This window comes from Ursus arctos, unplaced genomic scaffold (genome assembly GCF_023065955.2).
Source record: "Ursus arctos isolate Adak ecotype North America unplaced genomic scaffold, UrsArc2.0 scaffold_28, whole genome shotgun sequence".
NCBI lineage: Eukaryota > Metazoa > Chordata > Mammalia > Carnivora > Ursidae > Ursus > Ursus arctos.
Window position 1 is genome coordinate 2729950 of NW_026622963.1, and position 22898 is coordinate 2752847.

General features: G+C 46.8%; 1 long non-coding RNA gene across 1 annotated transcript in view; it reads right to left on the minus strand.

Moving 5' to 3' along the window:
- Nucleotides 1-662: 662 nt before the first annotated feature.
- LOC113240882 (uncharacterized) overlaps nt 663-22898 on the minus strand; it is a 32072-nt gene continuing 9836 nt past the window's right edge. The window contains exons 4-5 of the long non-coding RNA XR_006411946.3: nt 20356-20496; nt 663-5455 (exon numbers count right to left, since the gene is read on the minus strand). This is a non-coding gene — a long non-coding RNA (uncharacterized LOC113240882). The remainder of the gene's footprint in view (nt 5456-20355; nt 20497-22898) is intronic.

Here is a 22898-nt window from a genome sequence, read left to right on the forward strand (position 1 = left end):
TCCTGTGTGTTTTTTAAACTAATGTCAGCTGGGTCAGCTTGGGCAGTCAGAGAAATGAGAGATGTCACCGCCAAAGCCCCTCCCTGCCGCTTGAGCCTAGGATGTCTTTGGATTAAAACCTTGACTAAGCTGGGGTCCTGACCAGGACAAGCAAGGGTCCGAATTCAAATCATTCCATTTGAATTCAAACCGTTCCATTTACTCGTAGGTACTCAAATTTTCAAAGTATGCAGAACCATTCATCTTACAATCAAAAATGTAAATTGCAACATTCTTACAATTTGTTTAATTCACACTTCCGTTAAATACTATCATGTTGGTGCCTTAGGCCTGACCGTGTGACACCTTGGGGGGGAGGGAGAAGAAAGAACAAAGCCAGAACTTTGGGGCCCAGCCTGGGAAACCAACTGTCTGGGTAAGTGCTGAAACTTACTCTAAGATTGGTGGGCGCTCTCAGAGGAATTAGAGTTAAAGCTAATAACCCAATTTGGAATAATTTAAAGCTCTTTTTAGGGAAGTTTTTTACTCAATTGGGCTCATTATGCATGGGTTTAATGTGTAACAATTTGTTCTTGAAAGCTAACATTATTGTTGGCAATAAAGATAGGAAGTGAAAATAAGTTTCCAATATGTAAAGCAGATTTATTTCTCGTTTCGTATGGACTTGTTCCGGGTCTCTGCTTATGAATCACACCACGCTCCTTGCAAAAAGATGCTGTCCGTGCAGTTGGTTATGATAAATGGCTGGTAATTGTGAATCTGATATTGGTTTTCAATATTGAATTTATCATTCTGTCCTCTTAACAGATATTAAATACTTTTAAGAATTTATCCATTTGCCTGATCCATCTGTGATTTTTCAATATGTAAAATTTATTAGTTTCCTAGTTTTTTGAGATTTTAACAGTCGACAACATCATTAATAATGCTGAGTAATGGAGCTGACCTCTTTTAAACCTCGTTCCCTTCCGCTAATCCCGAACATCCAAACTGAATCAAAATGTGTTCGGTTTAGGGGCCCTGGAAAGAAAACGGCGGGAGGCAGGGTGCGCGGTCTGCAAGGCGGCTCTCCCAGGCTGGGCATCCGTTCACCTCTTCCCCTCTGAGCGGGTGTGCGCAGGGAGCCCGGCCCAGGCTGCGTGCACCTTCCCCACCGCCTCCTCCTCCTCCTCTTCCTTCTCCTCCTCCCGTGAATGAGCCAGCTCAGCCGCCCTCTCTCCCTTAGCTGCCTCAGTTTCTTCAGCGCGGGGTGATTGATGATAATAATAATGCTGCTTGTCTGGCTCCCTCTTGGAGAGCGCTCTGTGAATTAATAGAAGCGTGTGGGCTGTGCGCTGGGAGAGCCCCCTTCCACGATGACTCCACTGCGGCCCCCGACCGCTCCTCAAGCTTGGCTGGGAAGGATTCCTGCCCTTCACTGTTGGAAGGGCAGGAAGAGTGCCAAAGAAAGAAAGAAATCCGGCTGGGTGAAAGAGAAACAAGGCTGTGGGAAACGCTAACAAAGCGAAACTTACCCTGCCCCCTGGTTCTGTGCATTTAGGGCTAGCCCAGCGCGCTGCCCCCAGAACAGTCCTGAAACGAGCTCAGGGTCAGAGTTCGGGCTGGGTTTTTGCTGCACTTCATGATCGTTGGCTGTGGTGGCCTTCTGGGCTACATCTCACAGTTCCTGGAGCGCCCTCTGTGTTGAGTGGACACCCGGAGGCACAAAGGCTTACAGAACTGAGCTCCCAAGGTCAGGGAACAAGTTGGCCACCAGCTGCTGGGGTCCTTCATGCAGGGTCCCATAAGGGGATGACGCCAGTGCTGTGCACACAGGTAGAAGGACAATGAGCCTCGTGACAGGCCAGGGGATAGACAGAGAGCAGCCTGCAGAGGGGTCCAGCTGAGTGTCCTGGTCACACTTAGGGAACACAGAGGGTTGCATTCCAAGGTGACCATTCCAAGAAGAGCAGCACCACGACTACCTCTGACCTGTGGATAATTGAAAAATAACTGCCTTGCGTTCCCTGGAGGTCTAATTTCATATTCTTGCAGCGGCCCAATTGGCTTTCAATCCAATGCCAATCGGCCTCCTTGGAAGTTTTGTCTATTTAAGGATTATGGGCCAAGATCAAACTATCAGAAGAAATTGGGAGCTATCAATAGGGTCAGTGAGAGGTGACAAGTTTCCAAAGGGCTCCTAAGTCAAGAAGAAACTTGCTTTTTTTACCAAAAGCCAGAGGGCCACCTGGTTCCAGACCTGGCCTTATGAGGCCATAGCAGATCAGTTGTCCCAGCTGAGACCAGAAGCCAAGCCTCCAAACTCCCTCTGTGATGCTCTTTCTGCCCTCCCAGGGCACGGTCTACAAACTGCCCTAAAGGAAGCTATGTCTTCCCCAAATCCCAGGCGTTTTAGAACCATCTGCCTGTTTTGCGTTTACTCCTTTGTCTCTGGCTGCGCTTCTCCTATCAACGGCTAAGCATCCTTCAAAGCCATCCCTCAAACAAAAGGTAATTTTAACCTGACAAATGTTCCATTGAGTACCTGAGCGTCCGGCCGCTTCGCACTTAAACCGCTATGGAGACACGAAGAACATATAAAATACAGTCTCCACCCTCAGGAAGGACCAATAAAGGCACTTCGCTTAATAATCAATTATTAAACATTTACTGCATGCCCGGCACATGCCGGATGCTGCAAAGCCTCAGGAAAAAGGGTCATGCTTTGTCCCTTTCCAAGGAACTTGGACTAGAGAGAAGGTTTTAACATACAAACCTTGATGGTTTATCATGGACCGTTAAGCTCTGCGGTTGAAGCAATAGGCACAAAAGGGCTGGGCAGGATGGATGCAGACGGAAGCAATCAGAGTAAACTTTATGAAGGAGGAGGCAGGTAAGAAGGGCGTGAGAAAAGGATGGGCCAGGCAGAGAGGACAAGAGAGACGTTCTGTGTGTGTGGGTGTGTTTGTGTGTCGTCAGGAATTCCTGTCTTTATGAGGCAGCCCTTCAGATATCTGCCCACCCTTCCAGGTGCTCCCCCGTACCCACCTGACAAAGGAAAGGGACAAGAAAAGGTGTCGAGGGCACCTAGCTCGTGCCAGGAGGCATTCTTCCTTAGCATTCATTGTCACAGGCATCCTTCCCAACCACCCTGCCAAGCAGATATCGTGATCCCCCTTTTTCTGGCACAGGACCCCAGAGCTCAACAGGGAAATCATTTGCCCAAGACGACATGACCAGTATCGGCCAGGCTGGGATTTGAACCTTGGCCTTGGTCTCCCAGTGCTCGTCATCTCTTACCACTGAATCATGTGGACTCTGGGGAGCAGAGAACGGCAGTGCTCCAAGGCCGTGCTAGACCGGGATCTAGAAGGAAGAGGAGGAGGAAGAGAAATGGCACGATGACTGCCCTTCTAAGCTGAAACAGGCCGAGTGCTGGGGAGGGCAGGGAAGAGTGCCCACAGATCAGTCCCCTGTTTAGAGCCTGCCACCACTGCATTCCCTGGAGCATTTCCTGGGGCTGACATCCCAACTCTGACTTTTCATCAAGATTGCTGCTCCTTGTGGTAAAACGCCAGTCACCTGAAGACACAAGGGCCCCCTGCAACAGCTAGAGTCCCCACCGGGGGCCTTGTCCTTCATCCAGGGCAAGGCCAGCTTAGCGAGATTTGGTGCTCAGAGAGTTCTGTCTCAACGATGCCCTCCTCTAAGAGGCATGGAGGAAAAAACTCACTGAACCAGAAAATACATATCTTCTCAGCACTTAAATGGGTCCTGTTTTAAGCTGAGATCAGTGTAATTAAAATTATAAGAAAATAAGGATACCCCCCACCGTCCTTAATTAGGAGCGAGATGAGAAGGAAGAAACTCTGGTGTAACTTATTTAAAGGCATCATCCTGAAGTGGAACCAAGAAAGAGAATAATTAAAATGAAGGTATCATGACTGTTTTTGTAGAGGGTCTCTGGGGACAGAGGGGTCCAATTGGCAGGCAAGACACATGAGCTGCTTTGGCTCGTTCTCGGAGTGACTGCTCTGAAGACAAACCTGCTAGAAGCACTAGCCTCTGGGAGCTCCTCGCTACCTCCCCAGAGTCTTTCCAAATAGATGGGAGAACAGGACAAATACCAGGGGGCCGGGATCCTGGGTCCTCTGACGTCAATCACGAGAAATAGTTAAATCTCTTAAACTCCTTTGGAATGCAGGAGGTGGGGTGACCACGCTGTACTGTCATCATCATTACGGCTGCTGTAGTTAACATTTATCCGGTACCAACATGGTACTTCGCACAGCACAGAGCATAAAGGAAGACGCAGCTCCTGCTTTGAAAATAAACATCTAGGCTCCGCTACCAGAGTATGCCCCAGCAGGGGAACCAGACTTCGGCAGTCCTGGAACACTCCATCCTGCACTCCCCTGATACTGTTTCTTCATTTCCCTTGAGCAACTTCGGATCTTCTGGAATCTGCCCAATGTTCTGAGGCCCTGTCTGGGTTGCTTGGCCCTCAACCGGCCTCTTTGGCCAAAGTCAGGGCTCAGAGAAGAGGGCCGAAGGTGGAAGCAAGCATGGTCAGGCCGATCTGAGAGCGAGCTAAAGCAGGCAGGGAGTGTGGAGGAAAGAAAGCACAGTATTTTCTCACGACTGGCATGAGAGTCAAATTAAATACTGCACCTAACGTCACCCCCCTGCTGTTCCAGGGTCCTTGCGCCTCTCATGCTTCATTCTGCAATCCTGCGTTTTATAAATCCACGCATATACTTTAAAAATCAAGACCCACACCATAGCAAATGTTATCCGTATGAGTCTTTGGAACACGAAAGCCTTGACAAGTATCCACGGCCATCTAAGAAATGTATAAATATTATCTATACACATTAGTTCCTCAAGCAAAGTCCCACATCCCACTGCCAAATGTTATTTTTATAGCAGCTCTGCAAGATGAGTGAAGGCGTATATTTTACCAGTAAGCCACTTTTTATAGCATGGGGGAAAAAAAGCCCCCAACACTTTTATTGCATTTTAGCCAACAGGATATCTGAATGCAAATGAATGAATCACCTTTGCGATGATTGGCCGCCTGAGTTTCCTTGTCACACACAGGGCAGGCTCAGTGGATGTGACTTGTATCCTCACGAGTCCGGGGAAAGATAAAAGACTGGCACCGCCTCCAGTGAATTATGAGATTTGTCTTTATCAGTGAAAATAAGGTCATAACTGAGCCCAGCCACCGCCTATTATAAGTGTGTTCCATCTACTTCCCCGTATAATGTGAGCCAGTGCGCCGGGGTGAGCCGGAATAGCCCAGTGTATAAATTAGCCATTTTAAAAAGCTGCATTAAGTCTTCAAGGCCACCAGGGTACCTTTTAATGCATTGATGCCACTCTTCAATAAACGCTGGTCTTCTTTACTTCTGACCTACATTTCGATGACAATCTGATGGAAAAGGTACTGGAAGGACTCCGAATGTATCTGAAACTAGAGAGAAAAAAGAATGTGTTGAAGCACAAGTGGACCCCAGGTGAAAGCTAACCAGTTGTGGAACTGAGTCCCCGGTGGCTGTTTCTAAAGAGAGCAAGGCCTGCCTTCATTCGGCTTCTGTTTACAGAGCAGTTTCTCTGTGCGAAGCACCAGGAAGACCTCTGAGGTCCCGGGTCTTCCAAGAGCCGAGGAGAGGAGGTGTGTTTCACGTGACGGAAGTTTTTTAGGAGGAGGACAAAGGAAATCACGAGTAGCTTCTAAAACCCTGTTTTAGAAGCTCGTTTCGGAGTCGAAGACAAACTGACACTAAATCCTATAAACAGTGATGTTTTTGGTGGGAAGGATCGAAGGAAAGAAAAGAAAAAAAATCCTGGAATTGGTATGCCCTCCACCTAGTCTTTGGCCTGGAATTTGCACACTGGTCCCCTCGTAGCTACTTGTCGAAAACAGGTGGGCCTACTACGTGCTGCCACAACACCGTAGGCTAGGTCCACTCAGCAAATTCTTCTCTTCCAGAACAGCCGCCAAGGTGGGGCAGCCCCGCAGCGGGCCCAGGGCTGGGAGGGATAGCAAGATAAAACAGACACCAGGCTCTAATCCTCAAAACCTCACAACTCATGTACTGACTGCGTGATTATTGAGCTCCTACTGTATGTATCCGCTCTACTTGGTAAGTCGTACTTTCCAGATACAACCAGATTCACGGGGCAAAACAACATTCTTGCATATACTTTAAACATCAGATCCAGACCACCATAAAATTCTATCCACACGGGTCTTTGGATCACGAAGGCACTGACAAGGGTTGATGGCCGCCTAATACGAAGAACCCATTCATTCATTCATTCATTCATTCATTCAATGCATTTTTCATTAAAAACCTAATACGTGCCAGACATTGTTCTAAGCCTTGGAGAACAGTGAACAAAACAAAGTTCCTGTCCTTGTGGAGCTTACGCTGATGAGAGAGACAGACGGTAAACAAACACATACATGATGCACACGTATTCTGCACATATCCATTTATTGTTTTTAAAGATTTATTTATTTATTTGAGAGAGGTGGGGAGGGGCAGAGGGAGAGAGAGTCTTAAGCAGACTCCCCGATGAGTGCAGAGCGAACATGGGGCTCCATCTCACGACCCTGAGATCACGACCGGAGCCAAAACCAAGAGTTGGACCCTTAACCCACACTGCCACCCAGGCGTCCCTACACATATCCATTTATAATGAGGTGAGTAGAACAGAGTGGATTCTGGGTCCCAACTGCCTTGGTTCGATCCCATCTCTGTCAATTACTAGCTGTAGAAACTTAGGGAAGTTACTGAACATCTGGTGTCTCAGTGTTCTCATCTGTAAGATGGAGATAAGAGTAGTAGTAGTAATAATAATAATAATAATAATAATAATAATAATTCCTAATTCATAAGATTGCTGTTAAAATCAGTATATCAATATATGCAAAGTGTTCGGAACAGTACAAGGCCTGTAGTTAGTATTATACGTGAGTGCCAATAATATAAATTCCCTGCTTATCAAATAGAGATCAATTGACGAATTAAAAATATAGATATAGGGCGCCTGGTTGGCTCAGTCAGTTAAGCGTCTGCCTTCGACTCAGATCATGATCCCTGAGTCCTGGGATCGAGTCCCGCATTGGACTCCCTGCTCAGTAGGGAGCCTGCTTCTCCCTCTCCCCACTCCCTCCTTTGCTCGTACTCTCTCTTGCTATCTCTCTCTTTCTCAAATAAATAAATAAAATCGTTAAAAAAAGAAAAGAAAAGAAAGTGGAATGGTGGTTGCCAAGGGAGGGGGAACAGGGTTATTGTTTAATGGATACGGAGCTTTGGTTTTCCAAGATGAAAAGTTCTGGAGATAGATTGCACAACAATGTCACTTAACTACTGAACTGTATACTTAAAAATGGTTAGGACAGTGAATTTTTTTTTTTTTAAGTAGGCTACACGCCCAGTGTGGAGTCCACTGTGGGGCTTGAACTCACAAGCCTGAGATCAAGAGTCAGACGCTTAACCAACTGAGGCACCCAGGCGCCCCTCAGAGGGTGAAATTTATGGTCTGTATATTTTACCACAATTTTAAAAGAAATCTTCTTTGTAGCAAATATCTGGTGGCAAGAAGAAGTCAAAGCAGGGAGACCCTTTAGATACGCAGTTATCTGCCTCATAACAAACCAAACCAAAACTTAGTGCCTTAGCACAACTGTGTCATCGTCTCTTATGGTTCTGTCGGTCAGATGGGTTCAGCCGGCTGGCTCTTCCGCTCCCAGTGACGTGAACTGGGCTCCTGTCATAGGACGGTACAACCACCCGACATGTCCCTGACACGTCCCTGACACTCACTCATATTTCTGGCAGCTTTGTGGGGGACAGTGAAAAGGCCGGGCTCATCCGGGACCCTGACTGTGGGCCCTTCTTCCACTCCTTGAAGTCTCGGGGCCTCTCCCCTTCACGTGACCTCTTCACGGGGCCTCGTCACTGAGTCTCTCCAGCAGAGTAGCTGGATTTCGCACAGGTGGCTCGGGCTCTCAGAAGTGTAGATGCCTTCCTGATGCTTCGGCCAGAAACGCATCAAATCACTTGTCCCACATCCTATAGATTAAGATGAGTCACAGGCCAGCCAGGAGTCAGTGTCATAGATCCAGACAGGCGGGCCTCCCGGGAGGCCTGGTTCACCGGGGACCATCTCTGTAGACTCACTAAGCGGTTGCGGCAATTCAGGTGCGAAAAAACAAAGGCTTAGCTCAGAACAATAACAGCGGAGGCGGTGAGAAATGGTTGATTTGGGGTCTATTTCTAAGGTAGAATCAGTAAGATGTGCTAATGGCTCAGATATGGGCTGAAAGGAAAGAATGAGTCTAAGTTCTTGGCCAAGGCCCCTGAATGAGTCGTGATGTCATTGATCAGTCAGCAAAGTATCCCCAAGAGCAGTGGGCTTGTAGCCTTGGGCTCCCATCCTGCCTCTTTTGTTTATCACCATCTCACCTTGGGCATTCACCCTGAGTTTCTGCTTTCCGATCTGGAAGATGAGGGTCCTAATACCTGCTCTCCCTTTGTCGTACGATCATCTTGGGATCAAACGAAATCTTGTATGGGACCAATTGCCTTGAGCTTGTTACAAATGCAGTGGAAGACCACGCACCCTGAAATCGGGAAATCTAGTTTCAGCCCCAGGTCCATCTTAGACTGGCTGTAAGAACTTGGGCAAGTCATTGAACCTCACTTTGTCCGTTTCCTCATACAATCAGGCCACGGCGTGTGCACTGCCCGTGCCAAAAGCATTTTTATGAGATTCGGCACAAAAACATGTAAAGCCTTTTTGAAAAGGCATAAAATGGCAAATGGAAGGTATTATTATCACATCACTAATTACAGATCCAATATCTAGGCTTAGGGTAAAAAAACCAACAACGATGAAGGTAGGGTGGAGTCCACAAAATCCACCCTTTCTCAGGGGACCTGGGGGTTTCCAGACTTGGCTTAAGGAACAGCCAGGGGAGAATACCATTCAGAGCCACTGTAAAACACAACCCATAATTGCAAGTCAATCATACACAGGGCATGAGAGTCGGTGAGTTATTCATCATAATGGAATACAGATAACAAGCTTGTATTTGTAGCACTGTGACTCTGAGGGAAACTGTTTTGTTACTCTTTTTTAATACCCTGGAAAACTAAGCAGTGTAAGCAGCAGGTCCCATCACACGAGCAAAGAAACAACAGGAGGTGAGGGAAGAAAGACCCAGATACACATCTCTCTTCAAAGGCAAGTGTGCGACATCTGGGGCCACACCAAGGTTCTGGAACCCAAGGTAAGGATGGGCGGACGGGTACTCCAATGTCCCCAGGGGCCACAGAAAGCCTTTGTGATTTAAGGACTCCTCTGAAAGACACCCACACGCTCAATAGACTGGTATTCAATTTATTCTCTGCAGAAGAATAAAAGATTGGGTCTATGCAGCAAGCATATGAACCCGGGCTCTGGGGGAGTCAGGTGCGGACGGTTTAAACACGGAACCAGCCCCTTCAGGCAGGAGGGCACACATATACTAAAGGACATGGAAAGCAGTCATTGCCTTTTAAAAGGAATGTTTCTGTTTTCATTATCATTTAAGGCTGTAGTCGGTGTTGAACGATAATAAGAAACTGGCATGGGAAAAAAAATGCGCCCAAATCACAGGCGTACACAATAAAAATGCTATTATAGACTTTTGTGAATATAAATAGTTTTTAAAATGAGGCTGCTAAGACTGGCATCTCAGATGCTACCTGAAAAAGAGTCATGTTTATATATTCCAACAGTTGCGCCGGTCACCAGTCTTGGCTTTCCACCACAAAATGGGCTGGGTAATTCTTCTGGAATGAATATCAATACAGACTGGTTGTGGGGCAAAGAGGGGAGACACGGATCGAAGCGGAGGGGGCACAGAGGGCAGAGAAAAAGGACTTGATGCCTGACAGGGGGAAATTGAAGAGGACAAAGGACTAGGAAGAGGAAAAAGGAATGAGGACTGCTTTACTCTGAATCCTGCGGAACAATGCATCCTCGGTCGTACTCAAGTACAGTACGGGCATGGCTTGGTGATGTTGTCTTTGCATCTAGCAACAATCCCAAACAATCAGGGTGCCATTTCTTTGCTTTTCCCCCATTCTGGTGAAGGCTTTGCAGTAATTAATGAGTATTCAGCAGAAACATAATAATGTCACTGCTGGGGGCGCCTGGGTGGCGCAGTCGTTAAGCGTCTGACTTCGGCTCAGGGCGTGATCCCTGCGTTCTGGGATCGAGCCCCGCATCAGACTCCTCCACTAGGAGCCTGCTTCTTCCTCTCCCACTCCCCCTGCTTGTGTTCCCTCTCTCGCTGACTGTCTCCCTCTGTGTCAAATAAATAAATAAAATCTTTAAAAAAAATAATGTCACTGCTGGTATTTCCTTTAACTGACCTGCCCCACGCCCCATCTACACATGAGCTCATAGACTTCAAGAGGGCCTGGTTGAAAGGGGTGGGGACACATCGGAACTCCATTGCGAAGGTCAAAGCTGCATGTGAGCAATGGAAAGGAAGCCTAAGAGAGAACTTCCTGACAGTGGGGAGGGGTGAACCTGGGAAGCATAGTCAAAAGAGCTTGTTGAATTTCAGAGGTGTGGGTCTTCCCAAAGGTGGAGACATGGGCTGGAATAAACACTGTCTTTCAAATCGTTCAGATACAAAACACTCACTCAACCAGGCAAGGCAACATGGTGGGTGGTCTGCTGCATCAGAGACTACTGGCCGCCAGCTGGAGGAGGCATGAGGGGCTCGGAGGTCTACCGCGTGCTCCAGCACCCACAATAGGTCCTATGCGATTGCTGGCGTTGAGTCTGTTGAGCGTGAGTGAAGACATGCACGCATGCAGGTGGAAACCACCAGCGAGCAGCTGAGAATGTGGGACCCGAGCTGGATCATCGCATCTGGAGGCCCCAACAGGGCCTCCATACAGGACTCAATCTGCTCCTCTTGCCGTTTTCCAGCAGACCTCCCACCACATGTGGCTCTTTCAGCCCACAGCACCCCATCCACCCTGGTTTCCCACTCCAAACCTACAGCCATCCCTCCACTTCCTCCTCCTCCTCTCCCCCGTTCATTGCAATCTGTCTGCCACCAAGTCCTTTCGGACTCTCCCCATCTAACCCTTCTTTTCAAGCCCCTCTGGCCTATCCAAGGCTCAGCCATTTCTCCTCCACAGGAGGTTCCCTTCTGGCCTCGCTCCTGCTCTCATCTCCTCCTCCCTCCAAGCCATCCTGACATCACCTCCAGGTTGATCTTCTAAAGTACTACTTGGATCATACCACTCCTCTCTTCAAAAACTTTCTGGGATCCCCAGTGTCTATACAACAAAGCCCAGGATGGAGGATCCTGTCATTCAAGTCCCTCTCCAGTGCTACTGTCTCACCCTCTCTGACCTAACTCTCTACGGCCCAAGCCACCTTCCATTTGCCACGGAAATTGGTGTTTCGCCTTCCGCTCTGCTTAGACTTGGCTCAGTCACCACCTCCCCTGCTTGGCCATCACCTGGCCCAGAACAATACTCCTCTTTCCTGAAGGTATGTACAATTCCCCCAGAGTCTGCACCATCCACATGGCAATTTATGGGTCATTACCTGCGGCTTCCCTTCTGTTTCACATGACACTGTGTTTTACTGTAATGTTTTCCTTCTTTGTGTCTCCACTTCCTGATCAGGTTAAAAGCTCTTTGGTCTGCAAGCTCTGTTCAGGTCCCCACTCTCTTGCTGTCCTAGGCTAGTGTCCTGAACAGAGTAGGTGCCCACTGAGTAATTACCAATTTGAGAGTGGAAAGCCTGACGAACATTCTCTCCAGGAAGGTCTTGAAAGTTAGCAGTCTGTTCTGGAAATTACAAAAAAAAAAAAAAAGGGACTGCATCCCAAAAGACTCCTGCCCTGGATGAGGCAACACTCCCTCCAACCCACTTCCTCTCACCTCAATGGCTCAACTCGAATTAAAAATTCAGGAGCTTCGGGCGCCTGGGTGGCTCAGTCATTAAGTGTCTGCCTTCGGCTCAGGTCATGATCCCAGGGTCCTGGGATCGAGCCCCGCATCGGGCTCCCTGCTCAGCGGGAAGCCTGCTTCTCCCTCTCCCACTACCCCTGCTGGTGTTCCCTCTCGAGCTGCGTCTCTCTCTGTCCAATAAATAAATAAAATCTTAAAAAAAAAAATTCAGGAGCTTCACTGGAAACACCTGCCATAAGTCAACGCAGATCCCAGCAAGGAGATCCTATGGAGATCCTGGCTTCTGACCCAATAATGACGAGGCTGGTTTGAGCTCATGACTTAGTCATCCCCGAGGTTGGGGTTAGGACAGGCTCTGGCCAAGTGGAGGGAAAGCACGTGCGTGCTCCCACGGTCGCACACACAACACGCCCGTACGCACACTCAGACAACATAATCATTCTCAGCAGAATTTTGAAACTTCGCTCCCAAAGAGCCCATGGAATTGAATTTCTGATATCTGAGTGCATATATGGGTATGCATTTTCCATTACTTGTTTAGGCAGACTATAGAACATCGCTGTAGAGGAGTCGCCAATTTCGGAACAGGCTGCGTGCTTCAAGTCCATTTGTTGGCTATTTGGAACTTAGAACACGTTTTTCCCTCGAAGCAAGAGGGTACACGGGCCCGCTTAACCCATCATGTACTGCACTGTAATACCACAAAGCAATTTTTTACGCTATTCCTCAGGGGTGTGCAAACTCAAATGCCTGCAGTGGACGATGGAACCGAAGAGTCAGGTCAGGAAGATACAGACTGGTAGAGACTGTATTGCTCATGTCCCACCTAAAGGGAACGCCCTCCCCCCCCTCTGGCGGATGGTTGCTATGGAAGAACACGCGCTCCATACAGCAGGTCAGGAGAAGCCAAAAACCAACATTTTACGTGAAAATAGTTGGCGACTAACTTGAAAAAATTTTATACACAACGCAGATGAAACAAGTCATATTAGTGGGCTGAAACTGGCCCAAATAACCTCCACTCAATGTTTCTTCTTTGGGAAAAAAAAATTAATTTCTACAAGCCAACACCAGGAAAGTATTTCCCCTCTTCTGGTGAGGTGGGTGATGGCTCCTCCAGGGCCCTGGTCCCAGGTTTAGTCTCTACCTTGCATGAGAGAAAGTTAATGGCTCTGGGGTTCTAAGAACCCACGGCTGATGTAGGGCCCCTGGCCCTACATCTAAGCTCCCCCACTTGGCTCCATCACTGAGTTTAAGGATAGGACCTTCCTACTACTTTCTGATGTGTCAGGGTCATTCGTCAATAGGGTCATTTGTCATTTGTCTATGCAAGTGGGACCTGCCACGTTTTGCTTTTGCTGTTTGCTTGTTGGTTGTTTAATTGCTCTATCATTTTGACTGTTTTCTAACTTTAAATGTGATATAAGTTCACCATAGAACATTTGGAAATCTCTCCCTCTAGAAGTAATCACTGTTCATAATGGTTTCTTTTCTTCAATCTTTCCTTTGAATTTTTTTCACATTATACATGCAGAGTGGACTGAGTGATGCTCTCCCCCTTCCCCCAAAAGACTATGTCCCCGTCCTAGTCTCTGGAACCGGGGCACGTGACCTTATTTGGAAAAAGAGTCTTAAGGATCTTGAGATGAGATCATTCTGGGCAGGTGGCTCTTCAATCCAGTGACAAACGTCCTTATGAGAGACGCACAGAGGAGACACACAGAAGAGGAGGAAGCAATGAGATCGTGGAGGCAGCGATTGGAGCGACGTGGCCACAAGTCAAGGAATGCCAATAGCCACCAGCAGCTGGAAGAGGCGAGGAACGGATCCTGCCGAGGGCCTTCAGAGGGAGTATGGTTTTGACAGATTTCGGACTGCTGGCCTCCAGGCTTGTGAAAGAGTACATTTCTGTTTTGCCAAGTGTGTGGTAATTTGTTAAGACAGCCCTAGGAAACTAATACAACAAGTAATACATGAATAAATGGATGTAATTAATTCAGACAATGCAGGATTATGTAAAGTGAAAAGGGCGATAGTCTCCGACACGCCACACAAATCCCTCTGTATTCCCCGTGAACAGTAACTGTTTGGGAACAACCCTTCTAGGTCTTTTCTATGCACTTAACACACATACACACGCACACACAAGCACACACACACAAACATTTATATATTTCTGTGTCTTTTAAAATAAATGAGATCGTGGTATTTGGCTACTTGCTCTTTTTCAAGTTCAGTACTTCTTGGGGATACTTTCCTGTCTGCGCATAAAGATCTGACTTACCAGGGACGGCAATATATTCTATGAACATCACCTATGTCATGGGTTTCACCGATTCCAAACTTATTGATGTACCAATATTACAGTGATAAATCCAAGGGGACCCTCCTCACTTGGCTATCTTAGAATTTATTTCCCTCCTTCACAATCTTCACCTTAAAAAGTGTATATGCGTGTGTCTGTCTGTCTGTCATTCGTCCCATTCTGGCTCTCTATCTCTTGCCACTGGAATCGAGTACGACCAAGTGACTTGTGTGGGCTAGTGATACGTTAGCAGAAGTGACTTGCATCGTTTTCAACCGGAAACTTGAAGACCGAGCACACAATGTGTCGGATTCCTTTTCCCCTGCCAAGCGACTGCAGAAGCACTACAGGGAACCTCCATCAGCCTAGGTCTCTTGGTAAGGACAACGCAGAGCAGAGGGGCATACGGTGTGAACAAGAAATAAACCCTTGTCATTCTAAACCACTGAGATTGGAGGGTATTTGTTACCGCAGCGAACCCAGACTATCATAACTGATTTTACATACCTGTGATGTCAGGTCGCGTATGTGATTTCTCTCTCCTATATATGCGTGTATGTATCTCTCCTATCCTTCTAAAATTGAAGAAAGCTTAAAACAAGTAGCCTGAAAGAGGAAAGTGTGGTTTGTAACAGTCTGCTCAGTCGTAATCAACAATATGACTAATAATACGCTTCTACCTCCTGTTTAGTTATTTATCCCTGTTACATTTTCACTAAGATGATGAATTGAATGCCAGTGGAAATGAGACATCATGTTTTCAATATCACAAATATCACACTAGCCATAAACCAACAAATATGTTTGGTGGATAGGGGGGTCCACGGCCTTGCATTTAAGTCTAGAAATGCCACTATGCTCTGCATCTATTAATGAGGCAATGGGTTTTAGGTTATTTTCTATGGTTTCATGTACATTTGAAATAACAGTGCTCTGTGGGCTCAAAGAACAGCCCCTCTCTCTTGCCTCTGGATGGGGGGATTGGCAGGTGCTGCTCGCTTCAGGGAGGGAGGAAGTGCTTTTCTCTGATCAACAGTGATGCCTCAAGCTGATTAAAGAACATTGTAGAACTGGAAGAGGATCAAAACGTCTTCAGTTCTCCAAGCCAGAAAAGATAAGGCCTTGAAGGCTAAAATGGTAAACGGAACAAGAGCCTTATAGTTCCAGTGAAAGATATTGAAGATCCAAGCCTTTTCTCTCCTGGGCAGAGAATATTTTTTAATGATATCTCTTAAAATGCCATATTTAACAGAAAAAAAAAGGAAAAGAAAAGAAAACCCTCCTGCTTTCCCCCATCCAAACACTGCGATCAGAGAAGCTTCCTTAATCACAGCTCTGACCCCATCACAATTCTACACAGAAGCAAGGCGGCAAATACTGGCCGCCTCCACCCTCCCGGGTTTGAGGACGGCAGCTAGCCGCACAATGAAGGACGCCCATGATGATGACATTTTCATTTAAAATTCAAATCTTCAAAAAAATGCCAGAGCCTCTACCACTTGTCACAGTGGAGTTTTAAGAGAGGATCTTCATCTGGGGGGGTACAGCATCACTCCTCTTAGGTAGGAGCAAAGGGGGACATCAAAGAAGATGGTTCTTAGCCACACAGCCCCTCAGACGCACCGCCCTCTCCAAGTGGACCCTGTGTTAGCAGAAGGGGCTGGACTCCGCCTCCTTGCGGTGATTCCCCAGTGAATTCTGGGCCCAGGGTAAATAAGGGCTACTTAAGACTGATAGAATGTGGGTTTGTATTGGTGCAGTTTTTCCCACCTTAGCTCGAACTAACCAAGGCATTGCATTATCTCATGATCTCGTTAATTTTTGTATAGCTTCTGGATGACAGTCTTGGTTCTCTTCTTTTTTAAGAACATCATCTATGCTGCTCTCAGATACTTAATACCATAGTTTAAAATATAATTTATTGTGTTCAAATGTTTATAATAAATCATTACAGTAATGCTAAGGTCTGAATGTTTGTGGCCTTCCAAAACTCATATGTCGAAATCCTGATCCCCAAGGGTGATGGTCTTGGTGGTAGGGGGTGCTTTGGCAGGTGCTCAAACCATGAGGGTAGGGCCCTCATGAATGGGGTGAAGGCCTTAGAAAAGAGGCCCCAGAGCGCTCACTACCCCCTTCCTCCCTATGAAGCTACAAGGAGAAGTCTGCAACCCCGAAGAGGGGCCTCAGCGGATCATGCTGGCTCCCTGATCTCAGACTTCCAGCCTCCAGAACTGTCAGAAAGAAATTTCTATTGTTTATAAGTCACTGGGTCTGTAGTGTTTCGCTGTAGCAGCCTGACGGACTAAGTCGGGCAGGCAGCATTCCAAGATGCCCCCCCAGGCTGCTGTGCCCTGGTGCACACGCACCTTCCCCACGTTAGTCAAACACGAATCTAGATGCTGCTGTGAAGGGGTTTTGCAGAGGCAATTAAGTTCCCGAATCAGCTGACCTTAAAGTAAAAGATTATCCTCAGGTTGGACCTAACAGAACAGGTGAGCCCTTAAAGGGACTGAGTCCTTCCGGTGAGAAGATTGAAAGTGTGAGAGGGCATATGCAGAGGCCACGTGGCCAGGAGCTGCACGGGCCTCTGGGAGCTCAGAGCAGCCCCAGCCCTCCAACTGTAGGCACCTGAATTCTGCCAACGACCCCGTGAGCTTGAACGAAGACCACTCCCCCCCCCCCACGCCCAGCTCCAGAAAGGAATCGGCCCAGCTGGCACCTTGAGGTCGGTCTTGTGAGACCCTGAGCAGAGAACCTAATTCAGCCAAGCCCAGGCTTCTGACCTGCAGAAACTGCGAGATAATAAATGAGTGGTTTTTTTTTCAGTTGCCAAGTTTGTGGTTAATTTGTTAGATGGCAATGGAAATCGAACACAAGCAGCTAGAGCGAGCTTGCTCTGGTCTAAAATGTAAAGGAACTTAAGCATAAATGCAATTTTAACTTATAGCCCTCATGCTTCTTCCTTTAGAACCAGATGCAAACATGTAGTTTCCTATGCTTTTTCTTTATTAAATAATAAAGGTTAAATTGAAAGATTTAACCCTTTGTTTATACTTATCCCAAACCTGGAAGGCTTCCTGGAGGCTAGGGTCATTGCTAAGTACTTCTTATTCTCTTTTCCATTTTTCCACAACCTTTCTATTGCAATGAGAAGGCTTTAGAATTCAAAGTCCATCCTTGCAAGGATCAAAGACAAATTCAAACATATGCAGGAACAAAACAGTAAAATAAACAGAAGTCCTTGTAGTACATTCATCCAATGAAATAACTATATACGATGACTGGTATTCCACTGGCAAGAATAATCTTACAAGATGGATGAAAATTCAATTTCATCAAATAGCATCAATTCAAAACAGAAATAAATGACAAATGGTAATGTTTCTATTTTTGAATTATAAACGGCTATCCATATAACCGAATTTTTTTTCTAGTCCGCTTCAAGACATAATGGATTTTCTTTTTCTTTTCTGTATTAATCAATGAAGCTTAGTTTCTAATTAATTTTCGGAGCATCGGGACCTTTGAGCTCCTTGAATAAAGGTATTGTTTAATACTAAGGTTTCTTGTTTGTTTATTTTTTGTCTCGAATAATTGGATGCATTTTAATGGTAATGCGTGAAAGGCCAAATTTCAACTACTCAGATACCAACACAGAAGGGACTTTAGCTGGAGCACCATCCACTCCAGGCCCCAACACCAAAAAAAAAAAAAAAAAAAGTCAATGAAACAGCGCCCCTTAGTGGTAGAAGAACAAAATTGTCGGTAAGTTAACAGCACAGTAAAAATCTTGCTGAGATATAAATTCTAATAAGTACAAAATAATTTTCTCTTTAAAAAATTAGAAAGAGTAAAGCAGAACACTTTAGAGCAATTATTGCAAAGTGGATTATGGGGAGTCACAGGGTGTTCTGAAAGCCAAAAGGGAGCCATTGTATCTGCTGGGAAAAGTGAAAATCAAAGATTAACAGCCTTTAACATACAGGGAATTGGATTATCCCTAATACAAGCAGCAGAGTCATCTCCGCAGCCGTTCGTCCTCCAATGACTCTTCTGCTGAGTCGGAGCACAAATGAAAGTAAGCTGATTCTTCAGATAAATGAGATAATTTTAGACACTTCCATGACCCTCTAGAATCGTCGACTCATTAATACCAATACCCAGAAACATCTGTCCTGCTAGCCATATTTTATAGCTGAAACCGCTAAGGCTCCAGGAAGATAGGAAAGCAGTAGGGTCAATATTTGCATGTCCCTGTTTTCAATTCCCTAAACCTAAAATAATTGGGTTCATCCATGGTCCACTATATGGAATGTACCGCATTCTGTAACTCTCCCCATTTCCTAGCTGAAAAGTGGCATGGCTGAGTTATTACTGCTTGGGCCAGGTAGCCCAACCACTTGGGTTCCAAGTCCGCCTTTACCATTTATTGAGTGTGCAGCCTGGGGCAATTACTCAACCCTCCTGTACTTCAGGGTCCTCCCTTATAACATGCAGCTGATAACAGGATCACAGTCAAGGCCTTCCCCCCTCCCCCACCCGATTAAATGAAGGAACAGGAAAAGTGCCTTGAGAGGAGCCTGGCACCCAGGAAAAGTCTGAGAAACATTAGCTGTAATTAGCTGATATTGCATAGATTGACAGCTCTTCAAGAAGTTGCAAAGGTTGGGTTATATTTAAAGACTTCTAGAGGCGCCTGCCTGGCTCAGTGGGTAGAGCATGTGACTCTTGATCTCGAGGTTGCTAGTTCGAGCCCCACGTTGGGTATAGAGATTACTTAAATAAATAGGGGCGCCTGGGTGGCGCATTCGGTTAAGCATCCAACTCTGGGTTTTGGCTCAGGTCATGATCTCAGGGTTGTGACATAGATGGAGCACTGCCCCCTGCCCACCGTGTTGGGCTCCATGCTAGGCACGGAGCCTGCTTAAGATTCATTTCTCGGGCCCCTGGGTGGCTCAGTTGGTTAAGCAGCTGCCTTAGGCTCGGGTCATGATCTCAGGGTCCTGGGATTGAGTCCCACATCATGCTCCCTGCTCCGGCGGGGAGTCTGCTTCTCCCTCTCCTTCTGCCCCTCCCCTCCTCGTGCTCTGTCTCCCTCTCAAATAAATAAATAAATAAATAAAACTTAAAAAAAAAAAAAGATTCACTTTCTCCCTCTCCCCCTCCTCCCTAAAATAAATAAATAAATCTCATAAATAAATAAATAAACAAACAAACATTTCCAGGATGCATACCAACTACCAACAGTGGCATATTACTTGGGAGGAGTAGACTTCGAATGCAAACGGACCTTCCCTGTTTTCACTTGGCATACTTCAGAACTGGTGGACTGTTGCAACAAGCATGTTGTGCTATTTTAATTTTAAATAAATAAAGACAGAATATTTCAAAGCCTATTTCGGGAATCCACTGACCTTTGGAGGTCACCTTCCAGAATTTCTTTTATACATTTAACCTCCCTATTCCCTTAGCCCTTTGTAAAGATGCCCCACCCTCTCCAGGCTAACCTTTTGATGAGCCCTTTTGATTATAATCCAGTGGTTGCTGAGGTCTGCACTCCCGGAGCGCATCTGCAAAAAGGCCTGCAAATACTGCCAGCGCCTGCAGTGTTAGCACGCTGGGCTCAGCTTGAAGAAGACCGCAGTCATGCGCCAGGGAAACCGAGCCACAAGCAGAGATTTCCATCAGCGACAGAGCGCTGAAAGCTGTACAGTGTTCTGCTATCTGGGCACCAGGCTGTCCATCAGCACTTGGATTGACAAGGAAAGGGAAAACAGAAGAGAGAAGCAAGCGCCGAGCATCCTTCCCGGGCTGGCACGGCTGTGGCACCATAGCCCAGACCCAGCCAGAGCCCCAAAGACCACTGCTGCTCTCACACCTCCTACAGGAGTGTATAATTCATAACTGCAGTGGAATCCTCGAGCAGCTTCACCAGGGTGTTTAATGTCCACTGGGAGGTTTTTTTAAACAAATAGGCAGCTCTTCGGCAAGTCTCTTAATCTCCTTGGTAAGGTTGGAGGGTGTGAGGGTAATGCTAGCTGCAATAACGGAAGTTCATTGCTCCCTTACCAGAGTGCCCTGCGGATGTGCCTGCATTGGAGAGGCAGGGCTCTGCTCCGTACAGTCCGTACAGGATCCAAGCTGGTGGGATAGGAAACATCTTCTGTCTTCAGGGCTGGCTCCCAAGCTCTCCCGGGCTTTGGCATCGGGCTGGTGGGACAGGAGAGAGGAGTGTTCAGGGGGTTTTTATGGGCTAGGCCTGGAAATGGTGCCGTTACACTCTGTGGTCATACCTATCTATTTGCGAAGGAGGCTGGGAAATGTGGTTCATCTGTGTGCCCGGAGGAAAAGAGGATATGGATTTGGTGAACAGAGAGCCAGTCTCTCTATAAGAAATGACATATTTACCTTGAAGGGCTGTGATAAGGATTAAAGATGATGTGGGGAGGTGAGCTTGGCTCATTGGCTACTGGGAAGGAAAGTAAGGATGTAAGAAAGAGGTAAGTGGTAGAATGCCCAAGCCGGGACTGGTGTGGGAGGAGCTGGAGGAGTCACTGGCACAGGGTGAAGGTGATGGCAGAGCAGGCTGAATTAGGCCCAAGCGGTCCGAGCTGGGGGCACTCGGGTAGTCACTGATGCTGCCCACCAAAGGGTTTCAGTGCCCTGCCTTCAAGGTACCAGGTAGGAATGCACTCCCCCCGCCTTCTCACCCCCTCCAATCCCCTACCTCTCCACCCTGCATCCCTCACTCCCACGGCCTCCACCCACATTGTTGAGGATGTGGTCATGTGACTAGGTCCGGCCAACAGGCAGAAAGGACATGCATCACTTCTGGACTGAGTTTTTAATTGCTCGTGTAGGGCTGTCTAGAGGGCTCTTTTCTCTTTGCCAATGAACAGCAAACAATATTCTGGAGAGGACTGGTGTCATCAGCCTGGGGCCAGGAGGGCAACAGAGTGGAGCCTCTTGGCACTCATGTAATATCTTGGGTTGTTTTAAATCATTGGGAATTGTGAAGTTGGTATATTACTACAGCATAACATATTTATTCCGACTGACATAGAAATCTTTTTTCAGGCAAGAGGCATCGGATGGTCTGTGAACAAATCAACAAAAAGTCATTCTTGTCCATTTTAGATCAGTTCTAAGAATAAAGGGATCATGCTTTTAAGAACACAATTTGTATATTATTGCCTCAATGCAAGCAAAGGAAGTGCTTTATGGGCCTTGCATTATTTTAAATATTGATAAAATCAACTTTCAAGAGTGCCCCAGATACACTCTCTTCCTTAAAAGATCACTAGTCCCAATTTAGAGGAAGTTTATTTTTTTCAAATATTTTATTTATTTATTTGTCAGAGAGAGAGAGAGAGAGAGCACAAGCAGGGGGAGCGGCAGGCAGAGGGAGACGCAGGCTCCCCGCTGAGCAAGGAGCCCAATGTGGGACTTGATCCCAGGACCCTGGGATCATGACCAAAGCCAAAGGCAGACACTTAATCGACTAAGTCACCCAGGAGTCCCTAGAGGAAGTTAAGGCAACAAAATGCTAAAGAGAGATGTTAAGGACATAGAATCGGAAGTAGGGAGAACTTTGGAGGGAACCCAAAGACTCTTGTGTTAGGATAAGTTGGTCGTGGAATGAGTTATATTGACGCTAGATTACCCACCAACCTCAAGAAAATCTCTATGCAAGGAAGGTACGCTGTATAACACTGCACAACTTCCCACCCAGCAGCACATCCCTCTTAGGTACTGGCTTGGTTCCTAGAGACCTAAAACTTAGCAAAAGGAAGGTGGAGGAGGACGAGGAGAAGGAGAAGAAGAAGGGGAGGAGGAAGAGGAGGAAGGAGGAGGAGGAGGAAGCTGTCTGAAGCATGTGTATGTCGGGCACAAATGTGGCTGCTTGCCCGTCCTCTGGGATGTCTAGAACTGACCTCCTGAATTACAGAGGCGCCCCTCCACTACTGGCTGCCTGTGAGCCCTCCTGGTGCTCTGGCCTGTGGACCAGCCCTGTAATGTCTTCCTAAATCATGCAGTGCCATTTTGATCTTACATCATCCCACACTGCAGATAACTTGACATAAAAATATGATGAGTGACTTGTTTTGATATATTCCCTAGAGTAAACTCAGCGATCCAACAAGACGCCCTAGCTCAGCTCACTTCAGCATAATGGCATTAAAACCAACCAACCAACCACAGGCCCAACATGGAGTCACTTGCCCCCATGACAGCAAATCAAGATCCAACTACAGTCTCAGCCTGTCCCGGGAACGTGACCTGTAACCAGTCAATCTGGAGTCACCTGATCAGCACTAGTGAGGCGATCTGCATGAGACACCCCCTCCTCTTCTCCCAAAGGAAGGTAACCTTGCCTGAGACAGTCTACTCTCTGTTAGAAACTTCCATCTTCCACCCTTTTCTGCCTAAAAAGCCCCTCCATTTTATACTTCTCAGAGTCTTTCTTTCTTTTCTTTCTTTCTTTCCTTCTTTCTTTCTTTCTTTCTCTCTTTCTTTCTTTCTTTCTGATTTTATTTGTTCATTTGACAGAGAGAGAGCACAAGCAGGGGGAGCACAAGAGGGAGAGGGAGAAGCAGGCTCTCTGCTGAGCA